Here is a 21,067-nt window from a genome sequence, read left to right as displayed (position 1 = left end):
CAGCTTGCCACCCACTGGGAGGTTGGGGAGGCCCAGCTGAAGTCGAAAAAGTAATGCCCACGTTCAGCAGGAGATGGATTCAGTGCATGTTTGGGGGCAGCTGGTAAGGGAATGAAGGAGGGAAGGTTGGCTGAGTAAGCGGCTGAATGGAGGGAGAGCAGAGAGGCTGGGACCCTCCCTCTCCCAGCACCACACATCCTTTCCTTGCAGCCCCCTTCTAGTACAACTGATCCTCGAAGTCCTTGTCTTTCATCCCCTTCAGCCACAGCTGGCCAAAGTCCTCAAACACAACATCCTCATCTGTGGCATAGTTGGTGTCCACAGGGGCATCGATTTCAGGAGCAGCTATCTGGGGTGATAGGTGGTGGGGCTTGGGGTGCATAAAAACAAAAGGCAGCTCCACGGAGGCTACCCCACCATGTGACACCACCAGCTTCACCTTGACCCTGTAGGACAGCAGGATTCCCAATACCTCCTTGCTGGCACCCTCCTACACAATGGTGCTGGAAGCCAGGTTGGTGTCCTCATGCTTGAGCTTTTCTTCCAGGACAAGACCATGCTTCTTCCGGTTGTCACTGAGCAGCAGGGTGATGGTATACACCTTCAGAACAGGGAGTTAGGTGATACCTGGTCATTTTGTTCGATCTGAGTCACAGGACACTTGTCCCGGGCAGCAGAAGAGGCAGATGTCACATGTTATCTCAGAGAGAGACTTTTATTTTCTTGATGGTCTGGGTGGAGATGTTGGTGACATGGACATTGACACTGAGGGGCTCCCCATAATAGTTCAGGTCCTTGTCCATGGAAGTTTCAAGGTGCAGGGCTGGTCAGATATGAAGTGGTGGGTGGTTTCTGCTGAAGGCTGGCGCCCGGTTTCTCTGGGGCAAGTTGTACCTTTCAGATCACCAGACGCATGGACCTCCTTTGGTGTTTTTTCTCTTCTAACGATTTGGCAGAGAAGGCTCAAATCTCAGAGTCTGCTGCACAGGCCTTCCCTGTGTCCTCTGGGCCTGGCTACAGTATGATGGACCAGGGCAGATTCTGGGATATTATACCCAGGTCCTCACGGCATAGTGGAAGTCAGGAAGTGCAGGTGCGGTCGCAAACACTTTGCGGTCCTTTAAGTAGTCAGGGTCCACAAGCACCATGCCATCCACAGGGTCACTTTGTCCAGGTGTTCTACAAAGTCCTGCTTGCCCAAGAACACCTTGAGCCCTGACTGGGCTTGACTTCTTGAAGACCCTGGTGCCTGGTTTCCCCACATGGTGCGTACACCTGCTGCCCGCTGGGTTTATGGCTCGCTGGCAGCCTCCAGTCCTTTGGCCTGGTCCCTACTCCTCCCCACACCACTGCGCACGCGCACCCTGGGCTTCCAACTATTTAGAATACTTGTGCGGAACTAAATTCCACTGCTGTTTGGGATTATATTTATATATCTCCAACCACTAAACCATTGAGACTTGCATTATGGCTCAATGTATGATCATTTACCAGCATATGGTAAATATTCCTCATGCCCCTGAAAAGTGTGTGTGAAATTTTGCAGTCTTTTATCTATTAATTAGGCCAAATTTATTAAGAGTGTCCTTCCAATCTTCTATCAGTGAGACTGTTGAGAAGTGCATTTAAATCTCCCAACGACATTACCCATTCCTTGAGTGTTGGCTATTTTCAACATCTTCCTAGCTTGCCCCGCCCCCCGCCTTTCCTTCCACCTTCACCACTGTGGAGTAGACAAAGCTCCTACAAGCTGTTTTTTGTTAAGACTTTGGCCCACAGCACTCATATATTAGAACATTTCTTAAAAGGAAAAGCGGCAGAAAATTTCTCTTACTACAGTCGATTTTCCTTTTCTGGGGTTTCTTTCTTGCTAAAGTATTTCTTGCCCTTATTATTCTTTTTAAGTTCAGCATTTAGAGCTGCTTTTCTAGTTTGCTTTTTCTGGTTTGATAGAAAGGACTCTGCCAGAAAGAGAATCAAAATCACACATGCATAGTTTCTGATTGGTAAAATAACATCCATGTTTTGTAGAGATTTGGAAAGTTAGAAAAGTAAAAGGAGAAATTAAGATAAATTAAAAGATGCTCCAACATCTTCGCCTGGTTACTTCCTAGTCATCTTTCTGTTTTCTGCCTCAATTAACTTCTTCAGAGTAAAATCAACCTTCGTTTAATTTAAATTAGATGCTATTCATAGCAGCTTGTTTTTTTTTTTGTTATTGTTGTTCTTTTGGTTTACACTTTTTTAATGGTGTGTTATTACAGATTTATTTTATTTATTTTTATATTCATTTGATCAACATTTGTCTCTTTCACTAGATTATTAGTTCTAGTGTGGCATGGACCATGTCTGCTATGCTCTGTAAACATAGTATCCATTATCACCTGTTTGATATTTATAAAATGTGCTTTTGAGCAGTATTACTTTCTTGTATGTATATATGTGTATACTTTCAATTAACGTTCTATTATGCATATAATCTTTATATGCACTTTTCCATTTTCTGTATTTTAAAAATTCATTTGACAACATATCATAAACATTTCCCATGTGAAGACTGTCATCTAAGAATAGCTCGGTCACCAATTACTTGAAGTCTGGCATGTCAATTAACGTTTTTAGGGCTCAGTTTCCTCATCTGTAAAATGAGGAAATGATAAGTGCTCTAACTACTCATTCAGATAATTGTCCAAAGTAAATAAACTCACAGATATACAAGGAAGTTATGAAATAAAAGATACTGAACATGAAGCAGTTAAGCAATGAGGGACGGAACTGTTCCTGTTGTTGCCTGGTCAATTGTCTACAAAAAGGCCACTAGGGCCATGTGTGATTTGACAGATCCATGTTGACCTCAGATCTCCAAGAAAGATGTAATGCTTTCTACTGACCACATAGACAGAGAAGCTTCACACATGGAATGTTTACATCATGGCACAGGGATGAGTGTCACAGAGCAATTAGGTAAGAAAACAACACAGAACGAGGTGAAGCTATTTGTATTACAAAAAAGTAGGCAATTAGCTTTTCGTAGAGCACTTTAGAGAGAGGCAAACATCTGCAGAAATGCAATAAACACTCAGTTGCTTCTAAGTAAGTGCATGAGCAAAAAGAAATAATTGCAGTTATTAATAAGGGATAAGAAGGGGGAAAAAGCTCTCCTGTCTTAGAAGATTTGAAAGAAAATCACTGAGACAAATCCAGATGAGATCAGATCATTTTTTTTTCTAGTTATGCTGGGTTATCAGCAGGTGATATGAGAAGTTTATCAATGTATACTTTTCCAGTTTACTTAATTCTCTCATTAATTCATTTATTTTGCTCTTTTGGTTATCGTACACGTATGGCAGCATTATCACTACTGAATATTGCTTCATTACCACAAATGTTTCTGTTTTCTTGATAAATTCTTGAGATTAAGTGAAAACCTTCAAGTATTGCTATATGTAAAAACTGGATGAGTAGGCTCTGCCTAACCATTAGAGTCAAAGTTCCAGTAGCCAGAGTTTGCAAAACTAGGGGAACAACATCACCTACATACTGCTCTCTCTCAAGAATGATCCTTCCCAGGTAAACTTTACATTATTTATTTTGAAGAATAAAGGTTAAAAAAAAAAAACCCCAATACTGTATAATTGCAAGGTATCCATATGGAAACATTCCAGAGTAATAGGTTGCTTGTCTCCATAATATAAATCCCACTTTCCTTAAATTTCCTGGGGGTGGAGGAGGGGAATTCTAGTATATTCCCAAGAGTGACAAAGTAATTACAAAGCAATTCTAAGTTCCTTTTACTTGGAAAGTGTTCCATTACTCTGGAACTAGAATCATTTCATCAGAGAATTTGGCAATAAATATATTTCCCAAATGCTTGTTCTTTTAAAGTCTATCTGGCAAAGTGGCCATTTAATCAACAGAGTGAGAAAATAGAGATTTAGTCTAGAGCTTAATTGGACTAGGACTGAGTGTAGAAACTAGAAGAAGCTGAAAGATTCATCAACCTGTGGTTTCTCCAATTTTATAAATGATTATTGGTGACTAATGAGGCATTCTCCTACCTCTCCATACCATTTGTGGAGAAAAGAAGCACAGAAAATACCCTGCTTTGACATTGCTGTACTAAGGTGATTCCATTTGTTGAAGATGCCAAGTGAATACAATTACTCCTGTTCATTAATTCCTAGTTAAATCAGCTTTAGTACAATGAGAAATTTGGAAAGTTATGAGAACTCAAGAATGCCAAGGTAGTAAAATATAGAAGCACATTTGCAATTGTGAATTATTCAGAACTCAAGATAGACAATTTATTACTACTTGTTGCTATAATAAATCCCCACTAATGGAACTGTATTAATTTGGAGTTTGGGATGATTTGGAGTCTTGGCTGAGATCTTTCCTTTTATTCCTTGCAAAAACAGGGTTTGGAAAGCAAGTTAGTAGTCAAGCAGTAAGGATAATATATATTTTAAAAATCTAGGCTCTCTGCTTTTCTTCTTTTTAAATATATAATAAATGCCATTATTACATTTTTAACCCAGCGAGAGAGGAAGATGCAAAAGCAGGCCTTATCATACGTGAAACAGTAGTAATCAAACCTTTAGACCACTGAAAAGAAGAGGAGAAGAGATGAAAAGTTTAAGGAAGTAATGGGCAAGAGATAGCCATGAGTAGCAGTGTGCTGGTGAATATTTAACCGTTGTAGAACTTGTCAATTTCTGTTGTATAAATACTCACATTATGGATAATTTCAGACTACACATCTGATACTATTGAGGGCAGAGATAGAAAGAGAATACATACATAAGTAACTTCAAAGGCATAAGTAATTGTAAAGTCTATTTTATTAGTAAAATGCTAATAAAATTAAAAAATGTATTAAGATCATTAGGATGTAATGATTTGGAGTATTCATTACCTTTTTTTAAATTAACTTGAATGTAAGTTTATATAATTTAATTTAAAACAAAGTCTGTGTTTAACAACCAGCTGGTGACCTTTTTGAACTTTGATGAACTGGGATGAATAAGCTGGCGCTAGTACACCACTAAATCTTGGCAACACTCTCTGTCCCAGAGTTGAAACCTAGGGGATAGCAAAAAGTATCCAAATACATTGTGGGGAATCCAAAAATACTGGACCTTGAGCTCTGATACCCTGGACACGGACTGAAAAGATTACAAAGCTTGGAGAGAAGCCCTGGCTTCAGAATGGTGTCAAAAACAATATGGCGGTGAACAAGCCAGAAGCAACACCGGAGGAAGCAAATGGACTAGGGATACTTTTACCAGTTGTGGGAAGCCTATTTGTGGTCTCCACAGCTCTTGTGTGAGAGAGTGCCTAGAGAAAGTAATAAGAAGATAGTAATAAAACTGATGGAACAGAAAAGGCCTTGAGTAGGTGCTATGACCAGGAACACACATTTCTGAGTGGGTACCTGCATAAAGCCTTAAAAGACCAAATGGAAAGACTCATTCAAAATGAATACCAGTGGTAGACGCTGAGTAAGTCAGTACGACAAAGCCCATCGCAGTGGCAGCCAGCATGGTATGAACTGACAGTCTGTGGATTACAGCCCTCCCTCCACTTCAATGAGTATGAAACACAGAAGGTAGAATAGAAATCCTATGACAGAGTGAAAGACAATATTGATGAGGAATTTAAATTTTGAAATGACTGAATGTTTACCTTGAACAATAATACTAATTTGATCATTTAAGATGTTTTCCCTCAATCATTGAGTTAGGGTCAGAAAGGCAAGAAGAACTCACAGGAAACATTTTTGAGGTACATCTGAGTTCTAGCAGGTAAGTACCAATTCCTCTACAGTCAGCACACACCTGTAGGAGAATGTTACCTTGCTTACAAAATTTTTCAAAAACCTCTCTATGATCTTAAAAAAAACTTCCTATAATCTTTTATGTAAAATAGTAATTTGTAAATTGTGTTTCATTCCCAAATATATTTCTAGCTAAGATATTTTTCCTACTTTTTTTCATTGTGTTCAGTTAGCCATCATATAGTACATCATTAGTTCTTGATGTAGTGTTCAACGATTCATTAGTTGCATGTAACACCCAGTGCTCATCACAACACGGTGCCCTCCTTAATACCCAGCTAGCTAAGATTCTACATTGTTTCTTTCTCATGTTGGCAAAAGCCTTCAGAAATCCCATGTTTATGCTTTCAGTCACCTCCAGAGCGGTGTATCTAAATCTGAGCTTCCAGTTCTCCTGACTTACAATCTTGATGTCACTATCTGTTTCTTCCTTTCGGCAGACCCCTATTCTCAATCAACAGACCCTTTCAATTCTGCCTCCCTAGGCTTTCTTATATCTCTTTATTCCTTCTGATTCCTCTGTCTTAACTAGAATCCAGGCTCCTTTGCCCTCATGTTTAAGTAACAATTGTTGTCTCCTAGTTGATCTCTCTACTTTCAGACTCTGTTCTTCCTTCTAAATATGTTAGTTTTACTTCTTGGTAACCTCATATCCACACTCTGCTCTCCATCCACAATGGCTCTCTTATGTTGAGTCTAAATGCTCAGCTTGGCAGTCACTCTCTTCCATCAGCCAGCTGGTTTTTAACAGAGCATTGTAATTCTTTCCTACCATAAACTGTTTTCATGGCAAGCAATGTGCTTGCTGTTCTACTCTCCAACTCCCCACTTGTCCACTCATTTCTCTATCCTTCCCTGTGCTTGTCCTAAAATCCCTTCAATCCACTCAGGAAAAGACTACATTCTCTCAGCCAAAGCCCATTTCCTCCCATAAACTTTCTTGACCTTTCCACCCCACAGGCACAAGTTCCAGCTCAGAATATCTATAATGTTTTAATCTCTATCATGTAAAATATCATTGAGCAGACATTTTCTTGGTCTGTTCCTGATGTCCATATATCAAACTAGATTGTAAAGTACTTAAGAACAAAGTTTAGATCTTCTCCTTTTATATTCTTTGTTACACTTAGCATAATCTTGGGCATATCTGTTAATACTTTAAAAAATTTATTGGAAAATCTACTTATTTATTTATATCCATTAAGCAAATCTTATTGCCTTGGTTAATTGCAATATACATTTGGGGAATAAAACTTTATCCCTTTAAGGATACTTAGTTAATTGAAACTGGCCTTTTTCCATCCAGTCTACACTGAGATGTTTACATGCAAATGATAATTTTCAAAAATAGAAATCTACAGGCAGGTGCTATGGATTAGTATGAAATGGTTGATTTTTGTGATTCTGTTTTAGTGAATATGTTTGATTTTATCACAGGAAAATAAAATGACTGACCCATCGCCAAGCTATCAGTCATCCCTTTAGTTACTTTGCAATGCAGAATTGGGTATCAACAGGTTTATTCATTCATCTGTTAGCAAATGTAAATCAGACACTTGTTTTGTGTCAAGCATGAGTCTAGGACCTAGGTTTGTGGCAAGGTACATATGGTCCCTTCTTTCAAAAGCTTAGAGTCTTTCAAGAAGATAAACAATAATGAAAAAAAACAAGTTAAAATACTCTGGAGGCGGTGAAGCAGTGTGGGTGGAAAAGCAAATTCTGAAGTTGGGCTACCTGAGTTGACACCCGATTGGCTTACAGCCTCTAACTGCATGATACTGGCGAGTTTCTTAGCCTTACCAAGCCTCACTTTCTTCTCTTGTAAATTTGAAATAAAATTAGTTATCATGAGAATCAAATTTAAAAACTTAATGTAAATTGCTAGAACTCAGAAGGCCACCTAAAGTACTGACAGTAAATACATATAGATAAATTTGGAATTTTATTATAATCACAATCATTAACCAGTGTAACGAAGGCAAGGTACAGGACGGCAGGTGTTGGGGCAGAGAGTTTGGAATCAGGGAGGTTTCCCTTGGGAAGTGAGAAAAGGAATGGCCTAAGAACTAACCTGTGGGATTAGAAGCTGAGTCAATCCCCAGAGGAGGACAGAATTTTAGAAGAAAGGCAAGAGTTATGGTCTAGAAGAAGAAGAGTGTAGGAGGTTAGGAGTGCAGGAGAGGAAGGACACCAACTTCTATTTCCTGACCTTTCGGCTAAACTTGGTAGGTAGAAGTTACCACTGGGGAAAGGTCAGGAGAGAGCCTGGTTTTGTTAAGGACAGCAGACAAAGAAGTGTTAAGGTGTAAGTGGGTTTGTTTAAAGTAGATCATATTTTACCTACAACAGAAGATGGATTAATCTTTGAGTCCAATGTATTCAAGAGTGATGGAGCAGGAAGTTGCTCAAGCTTCAGGCAAACAACTAACTAGACTAAGTGTCATTTAAAAAATAAATGGGAGGTGTCTCATTAACACTGTAGGTAGCACGTCAGTCTCATAAAAAAATAAATGGATTAGATGGTTTTCATGTTGACATATCTTATGATTTATGGGAGCATTGTTTTTCTCTTGGTTTGGGGCATTATAGATATCACAAATAACTATTCACTTAGGTTAAAGAAATTTTTGTTCTTGGGCTTTTTAACCTTGTAGAGGTTTTCATAATAATGCATTAAGCTTTTAAAATAGAAGGTCTTGAACTGAGTTGGTATATATGTACTCTAAATTCTTCTTGATTTATAAAGCTCTTTGGGGAACAATGTGTCTAGTACTGAATTAGACATGACTGTTATTACTTAGTGTATCTCCTGTCTCAAGTGTGGGTGTGACGATAGCTATGGGTGGCCTGCCATATCCCCATAGCTTACCTCTACACACCAAAACCTGCTTAATGAAATCTCTGCTATGCCCTACCTGAGTTCCTTTAATGACCCTGGGAAGAATCAGCCAATGCATGAGCCAAGGCAGAAATTCCAGGGAGTTAACGCTGCTGGAGTAGCCCTCAGCCTTGAATAGTTGGAGATGGGTGAAAAGATACTCCTACTTTCTCTCCTCTCAGTTGGAGTAAGTCTGAGATGTGCTCCACATTGTCTCCTAGAAATCTGGGGTGGAATTAAGTTTACCAGATCCTGCCTGCTCCTGTCGGAATCAGGTAGATTCCTCTGACCTATCTCCCTTCTCTTTTTTAATCACCGAATTCTCTTTCCTTGTAGGCTGGTTCCTATCAACCCATATGCATGCTCCCATTTCTCCCTTCTTAACACCAAGCCAAAACAAACAAACAACCCCCTCCAAACCCAATTACCCCTATTTCAACCTCCCACTAAGCTTCCATTTCTCTGCTTATGTTTTCAGTGAAACTCAAAGTCTCCTATTTGTATGCCAGTTTTCCTTTTTTCATCATTCAGTCTTTTCTTCTTCTGTGACAGATACAATGACTTTTTTTAAAAAAAGAAACAAGCATTAAAAACTGTCAGCCTAAAAGGCTTTTAATCAGATTAAAGACCTCATGTAAGAAAATATTTCACCATAGATGTTAACATCTTTTTCTATAAAGCACTGTGTTTCTATTAAATCATAAAATTCGATATGCTACAACAAAAACTTAGGACGTACTATATTCTGGCTAACTGAACAAAATTAAAAAATCAATAAAAATGTAAGAGAGTAGAAATTAAAAAAATTTTAAAAATAAAATTCCATATGACTTTTTTTTTTAAAGATTTTATTTATTTATTTGTCAGAGAGAGAGAGTGAGAGGGAGAGAGCGCACACAAGCAGGCAGAGTGGCAGGCAGAGGCAGAGAGAGAAGCAGGCTCCCCACTGAATAAGGAGGCCAATGTGGGACTCGATCCCAGGACCCTGGGATCATGACCTGAGCCAAAGGCAGCAGCTTAACCAAGTGAGACACCCAGGCATCCCTTCCATATGACTATTAAAAAATGAACACCAGGGATGTTTCTCAGAAGCAGAAAATTAAATTGCTTTAATTCTTCTGATCATCTTAGAACATATTTATAGTATTGTCCAAATCTTGATTTAAAGTTCTTATCAATGTATTATCAAAAGAAATGAAAGAAATGTGTAAAGAAAGATAAAACAAATTTGAAAACCATTATTTTTACATTGCCTTGCAGAGCCTGAAGTCCCAAAGGACACCTGTAAAGTCAAATTTAATAAATTTCTTTATTGTACATGGAATGAAAAATGATTCTAACCCTTATTCAAAATTTTTTAGGTTCAAGTTTCAGGGTTGTAGTAGTTTCGTGATTTTATTTAATGTTTTTATTAGCTAAAATATGAGGCAATCACACTGAAATGAAAATAGGAAGAATATATACTGTTACAGGAGGAGCTTCTGACTAGAAGACTCTTTTCCATTTGTTAGACCTTGCGACCCAGTTATGTAAGTGCTCTGATGCTGTAGTTTGGGGATAATAGCACTGAACCTAGATGGTTGGTGCAAGAATTAAAGATAATGTCAAAGAGTTTTCTAACAGAACTGAAGTGTAGTACAACTAACTGTAGCGTAGTAGCTTAAACTTAACCAAAAGTCAAATGCAGTTGACCCTTGAACAACATGTGTTTGAATTGTCTGGTCCACTTATAGGCAGATTTTTTTCAATAAATATGCAAAGTTTTTTGGAGATTTTCTCTTATGATTTTCTTAATATCATTGTCTTTTCTCTAGCTTACTATATTGCAAGTATATAGCATATAATATGTATAACATACAAAATATGTATTAATTGACTGTTTATATTATCAGTAAGGTTTTTGGTCAATGGTCAACAGTAAGCTGTTGTTAAGTTTTGGGGGAGTCAAAAGTTACACACAAATTTTTGACTGTGAGGGGGTTTGGCACCCCTAACTCCATGTTGTATCAATGGTCAACTGTAATTTTTTTAAGGATTTATTTTATTTATTTTTGAGAGAGACAAAAAGAGAGTGAGTGTAAGGGGGGAAGGAGCAGAGGGAGAGGAAGAGGAAGAGAAGCAGATTCCCCACTGTCTACATGAGGCAACTCGATTTCAGGATCCTGAGCTCATGACTTGAACCAAAATCAAGAGTCAGAAGCTTAACCTACTGAGCCACCCCCAGGCGCCCCAAGGGTCAACTGTAATTAAAAACTATTATCTACTTTGCTTTCCAGCAATAACTCAAGAAGTTGAAAACAGAGAAATACACAACTAAAACCTAGCTGCACCGCAGAAGATTAAAAAAGTATTTTGGAAGCTCACAAGGAGGGGTGCCTGGGTGGCTCAGTCAGTTAACTGTCTGCCTTAGGCTCAGGTCATGATCTTAGGGTCCTGGGATGGAGTCATACATTGGGCTTCCTGCTCAGCAGGGAGTCTGTGTCTCCCTCTGCCCCTCCCCATACTCATGCCCTCTCTCTTTCTCTCTGTTACTCTTTCTCACAAAAATAAATAAATAAAATCTTAAAAAAAAAAAAAAAAGAAAGCTCACAAGGGATCTTTTTATATTAAACAGGTACTAAAGCTAGGCACTCATTACATGAAGGTAAACACATCTACACATATACAGTGAGATTAATTAAGATGTTCGTGGGTTTTAATTAAATAATAAAGAACCAGAGCCAGGGTCATTATCACAGGGGAGAAATGACATCCTATAAACTTGAAAAAAGAACATAATAAGATGGTGTTGCCTTTAGGGAATATTGCTCTAATGGATTTGAAAAAAATATTTATTCATCTTACAAATTATTAAATATTTGATGAAATTTTTAAAAAAAATATGAATCTAATGATAGCTTTTCTTGATGGAGAAAATAAAGGATAAAAATGTTTAGTTGCCCAGTGGTGAACTAAATACATAGCTCATAAGAGAAAATCTCCAAAAAAACTTTGCATATTTATTGAAAAAAATCTGTGTATAAGTGGACCAGACAATTCAAACACATGTTGTTCAAGGGTCAACTGCATTTGACTTTTAGTTAAGTTTAAGCTATTACACTACAGTTAGTTGTACTACACTTTTATCCTGTTCTTTGGTATTTATATAGATTTCTAGAGTTTCTTAGGTTTATTCCATCATCAATGTACACAGTGATGTCTGGACTCTTCCCAAGTTCAACTTTATTTTTAAATCCTATTTTTCATGTCCAAAGTGATTAAATCTCCAGTAGTCCCAATTCTGACCACTTGAAATTATAAGAAATCTTTTGTTTTCTTAGATAGTAGCACTACTTTCCTCCAGTAAGAGTCAAACTATTTCCGGTACATTGCCACCTTACATAAAACCATCAAACCCCTTGGCACAAACATTAAGAATTTAAGTTACCAAGTGCTTACAGTGGGTGTTAACTATAATTAGGAAGAGGGAATTTGTTTCTTAATTAGTTCATTTTACTGGCCTGAGTCTGCACTGGAAAAGAAAAAAAGAAGATTATCCAGTCTAGTTTCCTAATATTTCCCATATGTCATACCTATTAAAAATAGGGACACCATCAGTTCCCAACAGGGGTGCTGTTGGCATTATGATGCAAGAGTTCTTCATTAAGCCAGAATGTCTTGTATGTATTGAGGATTATTTGGCATCTCTGGCTTTGTACTCACTAAATGCCCGGGGCTGTCCCCAGTCATTATGACAATCAAAAACCTCCTCCACACATTTCCAAATGTCCTCTAGGGAGCAAACCACCCCCAGATGAAAACCTAAACCTCAGAGGAAGAACTAATTTTTTTTTAATGTGTCTGTTTATTATCCACTTACAGATAATGATTTCTAGGTTATTCGTAAGTTGTAGTCAAAGTTTTCTATAGTTTAATTTTTTTTGCAAAAGCATCAGGCTAAGTTTTTGTTTTTATTCCACCACAAGCTAAATATAAGCTCTAAAACTCAAATATATTTTATTTTAAAACTCAAATGTATTTTAAATTCTCAGTCTGGGCGAATGAAGTGGTTACTAAGTGGTAGACTGAATCAGCTTGTGCTCACACACACACACACACACACACACACCAGCTTCGTGACTTGGCTACATAATTTTCTGCAGGAAAACGATACACAGTAATTTTTTGAGAAACTGGTCTTCGAACATAATGACATCAAACCACTTAATCAGTACTTTCAGACTTCCTCTTTCAGTAAATCCAGAATTGTTCACTAACAGAACAAACGCCCCACAGTTTCACTCGTCTTGAACACCAGTCTTAAAGGTGAACCATTGGAATAAGGGGAAGCTGAATGAACAAAGGAAAATATTAACGAGTTAGATTTGACAAGAGTGCATTTCAGTGAGTAATGACAAGATACTATGAGCAGTTTTGCCATCCCAAATGCCTAAATACAATCTCCACTTACCTCACATAAGATGTTGTCGCACATTCATCCAATATTAGAAAGGACACTATGTGTTGATGTACTATTAAACATAGTCTATAACACTTGGCTACTGGCTTAATCAATTTAAATCTAGAAGTCCTTTTTAATTTATTTTTTTAAACCATCCATTCCCAGAAACACAAACCTCACAGTCACGCCCTCCAATACAGTGAAAAAGAATAATAAAAAAGTAGATAACTTACCATGTACCTATGACTTGAAGAAATACTTCAAGAAATATAGCACACACTTCAGTTCAACAGCCAAGCCCCAAGAAACTTCATATTCCTTATGGGTTCTTGTCAGAAATCTTAATATGTCCTGAAACAGGTTAGGTGAGATGCACTTCCCTTCAAAAACAGTCTAGTTTTTAAGACTTGGCTTCAAAATAAAATTTGATTTGGGCGTCTGGGTGGCTCCGTTTGGTTAAGCGTCGAACTCTGGTCATGGTCTCAGGGTCATGAGATGGAGCCCTACGAGGGGCTCACACTGGGCGTGGAGCCTGCTTAAGGTTCTCTCTCTCCCTCTGCCCCTCCCACACACCTCCCCCTTGCTCATGTTCTTTCTTTCTCAAAAATAAATACATAAATAAATAGATAGATAAATTAATAAAACTTAACAAACGTTAAGTTGACGAGAAAATTAAGAGGAACTCACATATATTTTAGCGAGAAATCTCTATAAACTTTAAACCTGGATAAAATGTCTACATGTTTAAGTGACATGGGAAACAAAGGCAAAAGAAATGTAGCTTAAACTCTCCTTACAGCGTGCAGCCCACTGATAATACCTGAAACATGCAGAGCGTGACCCTCTTCAAGGAACTCGTGGCTGCCTTAGTGCCTTAATATTTAAAAGTAACCTTATCTTGGCAGCAGCTGGTCCCTCAAGGTCCTGAAAGCCTTGCCTCCAGATTCCTCAAAGACTCACACTATCCCTAACCCCCACTAATTAAAAAGTACACAAGAGTCTCTCCTCCTAATCCCAGTATAGCTCTTTCTGCCCGCAGGTTCTGTCTGGTGAACAGAGGAGGTGTTAAGGTCGAGGCAGGGAGAGAGAGGAGGCCCCTGACTCCCCTGACCAGGCTCATGCCGGAGGCTCTGAGCCCAGGCTCACCAAAATCCCAGGTGTGGAGAAACGCTGAGGCGTTCAAAACCAGAGATAAGGGAACATAGCGAGACTACCTCCCTATGTCTTAAATGTCAGAGATGAGATTTCTCTATGATAGTTGGCCTAGACCACTAAAAATGAGCAAACTTAAAAAAACAAACAAACAAACAAACAAAACAAAACATGGTGCTCTCAGTGGGAGAGACGCCAGGAGGATTTGAGATCCCTGGTCAGTTCTCGATGGAACACCGCCACTAAAAGCCCTCAGGGGCAACCCATTTGGGACCCCCTCACTCTAGAGGGCTTTACCCTTTCCTTTCTGTTCTCACCTTCACTTGATAAAATCCCACTTCACTTCACCCTTTCGTGTCCACGAGATTCATTCTTCAATTCTGTGAGACAAGAGCCCCACAACCCCGCAACATAAGTTTCTTTAAACTTTTTTTTTTTTTTTTAATGTGATCAAGTTTACTTTAGAAACAGAAGCAGCAGAACTAGGAAGGAGGGGTGAGAGCAAGACAGAACTCCCTCTTGACAGGACAGATCCAGCCCAGGCTCTGTGTGTGTGTGTGTGTGTGTGTGTGTGTGTGTGAGATTCCGGCCATCCAGCAGCCTCCACCAGCCTTCTCCTTCCAGGACAGGGTGTGAGGAGAACCTGGGCAGAGGTGAACCTTCCATGAGGATGTGGGTGGGATATATCAGCCCTGGGTCCCTCTGGACCAGGTGAACAAACCAGAGCACCCACAGCACCCTTGGCAATGCAGACAGAGGCATAACTCTGTTGTTCTGTCTTCTGTCTACCATTTTTACTTCCGTTTTCAAAAATACAAGTTAAACATAAAATAACTTTTTACTTCAGTTTTTAACAATCATGAATTCAGGAAAAGAACATTAGAGTTGTGTCTAAATGTCTACAATCTATCTTACAATTAAAATTTTTCAGGGATGCCTGGGTGGCTCAGTGGGTTAAGCCTCTGCCTTCAGCTCACGTCATGATCTCAGGGTCCTGGGATTGAGCCCCTCATCAGGCTCTCTGCTCAGCGGGGAGCCTGCTTCCTCCTCTCTCTCTGCCTGCCTCTCTGCCTACTTGTGCTCTCTCTCTCTGTCAAATAAATGAATAAAAATCTTTAAAAAACTGTTAAAAATTTTCAAATGGTAAAAACAGTAATTTAAGAACTGTTTGATGCTCAGGGTGCCTGGGTGGCTTGGTTGGTTAAGGGTCGGACTCTTGTTCTCTTGTGTCCCTGCCCCACCAGTGTGGAGTCTACTTTAAAAAAAAAAATTGTTTAATGCTCACTTCCACATCCAAAAATTATTAACATCTGTTATTTCTTTTTTTTAATTAAATTTTTAATTTTAATTCCAGTATAGTTAACATATAGTGCTGTATTAGTTTCAGCACCTTTTATTTCATTTTTAATGAGATTTTTAAAAATAGCAATATCACTACACCAGAAAGGGTGATTTTTCCTGCTTTCCAAATACTTTCCAAATTCTATTTTTTACTTTGGGAATACAGAAATTCAACCGAACAAAACATGCTAACTGCTATAACAAGCAAGACATGTTCTTTGGGGGCAAGAAAAACAACTGGCAAAGAAAGAAAAAAAAAAAAGAAAGTTCTGTCAATATATGATAAGTATGCAAGTTCTACTTTTTCTTTCTTTCCTCCCTTCCTTCCTTCCTCTCACTTTTTGTTTCTTCCCTCCTTTTTTTCTTCCTTCTCTAGTCCTTCCTTCTTTTCAGATTTCACTTTTCCTAAAGCGTATTTCACAAAACTGGAACTGAAGAACTAGCATGGACAAGGAGGAGAAAGAAAGTGGAGACAGAGAAGAAAGAGGGTTAGATTCACGGCAAACAGAAAATTTATAGTCTACCGTCCCACTCTAAGATGGGAAGCTACTTGAAGTAATTTAAAATGGAGTAGGAGTCCAGGTTTGTACTGTGGTGTGAAAATCAGGGAAGAATTCACCACCAGAAACCAATTTGCCTTTCCATTTGTTCCACATTCTGCTCCCTGCAGCCTTCGTCCTCAAGAAGGGCCTCTGTTCTATTACTTTTTCATTCTCTTGGAGGACTTCCGAGCACACACAGTAAGCAGGAAGTTTGAGTTTCCTGGGATGACTTAAAAGACCATTTTAAAGACTATGTCTGTTGGGAGATAGGGCGTATGTAACTCGTTTGCTGATTTGGGGATGAAATTCAATCTTTGTTTGTGTTCCCATTCTTAGTAATCACCAAAAAATTGGAAGACGTTCTTTGATTTAAGACAATGGATAGTATTAGAAATTTTGCTTCTCTGTATATCGTGATGCATTTGATCATGACTGAACCTCATATGTCATTGCTGTTTGGAGTCACTCTGAAAACAGGCATTACAAGATTGTGAAAAGACTTAACTGGGTTATACGTTTGGATATCCAGTAGAAGGTAAAAACATACAACAAATTAGTTATGCCCACCATCTAAAAAGCATTCCTTCAAATGAATGTACATTCCTCTTATGTCTCTGATTCTTTACTGATGGATCAGGAGGTAAAATAACAAGTTTTATTGCTCAAATCATTTTGGCTAAAGTGTTTTCATCTTGGCTACAACCTACAGAAGAAGGTTATTGCAATATGAAATGTTGTGGTATATAAATCAGTGCGCTTTTTGTTTTTATAATTGGGATTGAATTGGACCATGGAGTCATTAACGAGTGAGTAAAGTGACCTAGACGGAAAATTAGCAGTGGAGCAGAAGGCTATTTCATGGAGTTATTTCCCCCACATTGACCATGGCAGTACCGATTGTTCTGGCGGTGACCAATAGAACAAGTGACGATGCACTGGTAATTTAAAGGCCAATAGTCCCACTGTTTCATTTGAGAAGGATGAATCAAAACTTTAAGTTGACTACAAGGTGTTTGCTGGTTTAAAGTGATCTGACTTTTTAAAAAGTCTACATATAAATTTTTGGTGAAATGATCTGACTTTTTAAAAAGTCCTAAATACAAATTGTAGGTAATATATCTAAACAATATTTACTCATTATAAAGTCACATGAATTCCTCCAAATTCATATTCAAGTCAAGGGTGAGCTTCCCTCAAGGTTTGCTTTTGGAACTGCCTTGTCTTATTTCTGATCACCATCATCCCTCCCAACTTCATGTGCTGCTCCCCTCCTTCGGGATCTGCCAGCTGTTTCTCTCTAAGCATTGCCTGGGGATGTAGGTCTTGTGTGATAGATCCTCAGAGTATGGTTTCCTTATTTTTACAAACTACAAAGATCTGAACTTCTAAGAAATCTTTCTTAATTTTCTCTTCTATCAGTACCTTGCCTCTCTTTATGGTTTTGGATTCAAGCTACCTAATCTTTTTTTTTTTTTTTTTTCCCAAGCTACCTAATCTTAATTGAACTTGTTATGTTAGAGTGCTCATTAGGGGTCAATATGTCCCATTTCCAGGATATATTATTATGTTTACCAGAGGTCATCTGGAGCCATAACACATAATCTCAAATATAGACAGCACCCCCCTCCCCGGCCTCCTCCAATATCGTGACACAAATATATGCCACTTTCACTTCTCCCAACAAGGACCAAAAGAGGCAATATAGATGGTTCTGTTATTCATCCCCATTGCTGGAAAACAGTATGGAACATCTGTGTTTTCTAATGTATGTTTGTGAAGTTATGGGGTAGGGGCTCAGCAAAAACATTCATAGTGATGACAGGCAGACTATTCATTTCCCTCTCGTAACATAAACCAGAATTGAGTCATTGGGAGCCAATTTTGAATCTGAGGCAGATAATGTTTCCTGTATCCTGCTATTATTTTTCTCCCCAGCATGTGCTCAATGAAGATAAGTCCTGTGAATAATTATCTGACTGCATAAAGCCATTAGGCCAGGTTCCAGTGAGGTACCACAGCTGTGCTAGGGACCAGATAACAGAGAAAGAACAGAACTCAGGGCTTTTTTCATCATACATCTCCACCATGACTAGTACAGTGGAGAGAAGACAGGACCCGGAGTGGGGTGGCCCTAATTTTCCAGGGTAGGTCATGAGACACCAAGGGTATAGAAGCCAGCAAGTGAAGTCAATGAAGGAAAGAGCCAAGAGGACTGTTCTAGGCTATGTATCTCCTAAAACCTGGAGGTTGAGATAATTCTTTTAGTCTCTCCTCATTTGGAAGGGAAGCAACCAAGATGCTACAGTTAACTTTAGCCTCTAAGATAAAGCCAAAGTGCAGGAGAAGCTCAACGCTCCTAGCCTACACGCTGAAGTTCTTTCCCTGGAAGTGTTTGCAGTAGGTTAAACAAAACCAACTCCTTAGAACATGTGTGATTCTCTCCTAAAAAGGGCCCGGAGTTGGCTGATGTGCTGCTACCTATATGCTCCTCTGACCAAACTTCAGTGTTTTGTTTATTTAATTAATGGCTTTCTTCACATTAGGCTTGCTGCCTCAACCAAATGGAGATTTCTCAGCCTGCCAAAGGGATGAGTCTGGACAATTTGCCTACGCCTTGAGGCTAGCCTTTTGCTTTCTCTCTAATTTTTTGAAAGCTGTCTTAAAGAGATGACTTTAAGCTACATTAGAACCAGAGGAAAATATCAGCAAATCCCACTGAAAAGAGTAAGTGAATAGCCTCAGGGGTTTGTGCCCCAAAGGTCAGATTTAATCTAATATCAGTTCTGTCTGGGAGTTGGAATCTGAAGATTTTTTGAAAGGTCTAGGTGTTTTCTTCATAATTAGGCGGAAAAAGGTAAGCCTACTCTTGGGCCTATTTTAAAAATAAACCGAAGTCTTCCTATTCCACTCCAAACACAGGTGGAGTCAAGCTATGTGTACATAAAATCAGTACATAAAGAATAAAAGTGAAATATCCATTCTTTCCCTCAGATGTTTTGTTTCTGTGACATAAAAGCTTGCGGTGCCTGAACACTGTTCTGTCTTCAAATAGATTTGGACGGATACCTGCAAAAAAAGAAAATGCAAGGAAGACCACAGTAAGATAGGGGATAGAAGTTTAGAGGGAAGCTTGAACAGAGATGAAGAAAACTTAGGAAGATTCAATGGTCTTAGGGGCAAATGGAAGAGGAATAGCAGAACAAGCACCGATGCCCTCAGCACTGCTGTGAGGGGTGGCTGGCTCCCACTAGTTTCTGCTCTAGTCTATAGGTTATCTGCACAAATCTTTTTCTAACTTGGAAAATTTTTGAAGAAACATCTGTGGGCAGAAAACAATGGCTCAAGGAGTTTCCATAGTAAACCATTTTGATACCAATAAAAATCACTGGGGCAAACACGGAAGTCTCATCCTTTTTGTCTGACTTTCATTAAGACAAATTGAATGTTTACTGATAATCCAGGGCATATCTATGTAGACCGATTGAAGTGCTTGAGGGGAAAATGTCTTTGTGAGTGAGAGGGCAGGAGAGATTTTGGAAGCTTTTCTCTGATGTATAGCAAATATCAGCACTTCTTTTTGGAGGAGAATAGCCTTAATTGCATCCTTGCTTTCATCAAAAAATGAGAATACAATTTTCTGAGAATATTTCAGCAAATCTCTTGCATTTAGACATGGGTACTGCCTGGGAATCAGAATGCTAGACTCTGGTTTAGTTTGGATAAGGCTGTCTGGGACCTTAGAAAAGACTGCTGACCCCTTGGCTTCATCTTTCACATCTGTAAAATGTGGAGGTTCATTTAGAAGTACTTTTTTTTTTGACTTAGAAGTATTTTAAGATCCCTTCTAGTGCCAATATTCTAGAAATCTATGTTTCTTCCAGACATCTCAGAGAAAGAAAATCATGTCTCTAATATATGTCTTTTCATTGTAAGTAATAAAAAATTAGGCTAATATGGTGATTTGAGTAGTGAAGAAATTTTTGTCTTTGTGAACAACTGTGTTTTTTAAGCTTACTCTGATTGAGAATTGTAGAGCAAATGGAAATAGAACTTGTAACAATATGTCTTCGTGTTTCTCTAGGTCAACTTTCCTCCATGGCAGAAGTATATGTCAACATATCACTATATAATTTCCAAAAGTTGTGAAGTAGGCAGATTAAAGTTCTTTTTAGAGAAACGGCGCAAGAGTGCTGGAGAGGATAAACAAAATCCAATAAATGGCACTGGGCTCTGGAATATAGCAGCCCAGTCAAGGGACAGATACTGGACTAAATGTCTCTATAGGCAAGCAGGTCCATGAAGTGTGGAGCATGTTGGCCTGGCCTGCCTTTGCCAGGGACAAGCTGTGTGATGGAAGACAAGTCCCTTAGGCTCTCTGTTTCCCAGATTCCTTGTCTAAAGAAGAAGGAATTGGAATGGATGTATTCCTAACCACTTTCACCCTTAGAATCTTTTTTTTTTTATTTAAGATTTTATTTATTTATTTGACAGACAGAGATCACAAGTAGGCAAAGAGGCAGGCAGAGAGAGAGGGAGAAGCAGGCTCCCCGCTGAGCAGAGAGCCCGATGTGGGGCTCGATCCCAGGACCCTGGGATCATGACCTGAGCCGAAGGCAGAGGCTTTAACCCACTGAGCCACCCAGGCGCCCCTCACCCTTAGAATCTTAAGACTTGTAAGAAGAGATTAAAATGCAGTTAATTACAAATTGATAATGTAAACATATTGCACAGACATATATTTTAAATCCTTAAGACAATAAATTGTTCAAAGATAGTCATTTACATATCAATTATTCATAAGTTAATTAAAACTCATAGGGTCACATGAATTTAGATATGAAAGAGACCTTAGCAGTAAGCACCAAGTATTATAAAAC

The 21,067-nt window shown here is 38.7% G+C and overlaps 1 pseudogene across 1 annotated transcript; it reads right to left on the bottom strand.

The window, feature by feature from the left end:
- Positions 1-217: 217 nt before the first annotated feature.
- On the bottom strand, positions 218-13,188 carry LOC308343358 (beta-arrestin-2-like; annotated as a pseudogene). The gene is made up of 2 exons: positions 13,165-13,188; positions 218-1,331 (listed from the first exon to the last, which is right to left on the bottom strand). The product of its transcript is annotated as a beta-arrestin-2-like (transcript).
- Positions 13,189-21,067: the final 7,879 nt, after the last annotated feature.

The sequence above is a fragment of the Martes martes genome (assembly GCF_963455335.1).
Source record: "Martes martes genome assembly, chromosome: 5".
Lineage (NCBI taxonomy): Eukaryota > Metazoa > Chordata > Mammalia > Carnivora > Mustelidae > Martes > Martes martes.
Note: the sequence above shows the minus strand (reverse complement) of the source record. Positions and strands in the feature narration are given on the sequence as shown.